Here is a 2016-nt window from a genome sequence, read left to right as displayed (position 1 = left end):
GTTCTAGTTCAGTTCTAGTTCAGTTCTAGTTCAGTTCTAGTTCAGTTCTAGTTCAGTTCTAGTTCAGTTCTAGTTCAGTTCTAGTTCAGTTCTAGATCAGTTTTAGTTTAGTACTAGTTCAGTTCTAGTTTAGTGCTAGTTAAGTTCTAGTTTAGTTGTAGTTCAACTCTAGTTCAGTTTGATGTTCAAACTTTGAACATCTCCGCAGAAGGATTCTTTCTTTTACTCGTGCTTTTCCTTACACTAGATGATTTGTCATATAAAACAATGAACATAACCAGCCAGCCGCGACACTGACATTTTAACACAAGAGCATGTACCGAGTCACAAATATTGGACCCCCTAAAATAAAGAAACGCTTTTAGTTACAAAGTGAAAAAAATAGTAAGAAAATGATAAAAGCATTGTTACCCAATACTAGAGGAAATATCCTGCAACTGCCATGAACAAAGAGTGTAAAATAAACAACAATTTAACCTCTAAAGAGTTGTATTTTGAAAAAAAAAAAAAAAAACAATTTAAATTGAATCTCTGCATTGAGAACTTAACGGAATAGAGTAGAAAAAGTACGAAGTGCCTTAGGCTTCAACCTAGAGAAAAATTAAGAGGAATAAAATGAAGCACTTTGTGCTTTGTACGTAAGTATGTATAGATACATTCATATAGTTATGTATCTAGATAGCATTGCATTGTAGTGGCCTGCGAAAACGATTGTTTCGGACAAGTCCACTCTTTTTGTAAAGAAAAATAAAAAATAAATATAGAAATATTTTTGAAATGTATGAACACCAGCTATTTAAATTCAGAATAGAATTTGCATTTCAAATACAAAGTTTTATAAAGATTTAAGAATACGTTGGAATTAGTTTTCAAAATTTTTAACAGTAAAATTATTTAAAATTTTTTGACTAATTTCATTTGCTCAAAAAAAAATAGTCTTTTTCCTTGACCAGACTTAGATGTGGTCACACTATTTTTCTTAAAAAAAAAACGAAACAATGTAAATTATTTTCTGATTTTTTACTTACTGCTCTTTGCAACAACATGCAAACTTATTTTCGATTTTGTTTTTTAAGAAGTGATACTTTAGTTTGCTAAAAGAAATGTCCCTACTTCAGCAAAACAAATGACTCCAGTAAAACAGAAAAACTCAGTTCCACAGACACAAAAACATATAAATAAAAAAAAAAAAAACTAAATAAAAAACTTCAACTTTTACATAACGTTGAAAAAAGTTTATTGTAAGCATGACATTAAAAACGGAAGTACACCATTTTATGCATGATGCTTTTTTCAAGTTACTTACAATTGTATACTAACACTACAAAAACACAACTACAATCTCACACCAATAACTTAGCCAGACATTTTCTTACTTCCTCTATGTCTCTCTGTCCCTTTCGCAAAGGGTCATAAACATAACAAGTTTTTTTTCTAAGTTCTAGCCGGTTTAAAGGCGTCTTTTGGATTTTGTTTAAGTAGGTACTCCTCATCCAGACCTGGTGGGCGGCAATGTTTTTCTCAATTATTACACATTGTTTTTAGTCTTTATCCATTTTTCCGGTTTTTTGTTTTTGCTTAAGTTGTCGGACAGTTTTTTTTTAGCACAACCAAAACAACCAGTTAAAATATTGTTTATGTGTTAAAAAAAGGAAGAGCTCAGTTATACTTTGCTTCTTTTTAATCCTTTTTTTGTTTCTTATTTGTAAGTGAAATTAAGAATTTTACAAACAAGATTTATTTAAACAAATGTAGCACAAACATTATCGAATAATAACAGGAAGCTAGAGGTTCAATATATACTAATAAAAAGTTAATTGTAGTTGAAAAGAGCAAGAAAAAAATTTAACTCTTACAGATCAAGTAATAAAATATAACATAATTGACCAAATTTCAAAATATAATGTTAAATAAAACTGAACTAGAACTGAACTAGAACTGAACTAGAACTGAACTAGAACTGAACTAGAACTGAACTAGAACTGAACTAGAACTGAACTAGAACTGAACTAGAAC

The sequence above is a fragment of the Lucilia cuprina genome, chromosome 2 (genome assembly GCF_022045245.1).
Source record: "Lucilia cuprina isolate Lc7/37 chromosome 2, ASM2204524v1, whole genome shotgun sequence".
Classification (NCBI taxonomy): domain Eukaryota; kingdom Metazoa; phylum Arthropoda; class Insecta; order Diptera; family Calliphoridae; genus Lucilia; species Lucilia cuprina.
The sequence above is the reverse complement of the archived record's forward strand: the minus strand, read 5'-3'. Positions refer to the sequence as shown.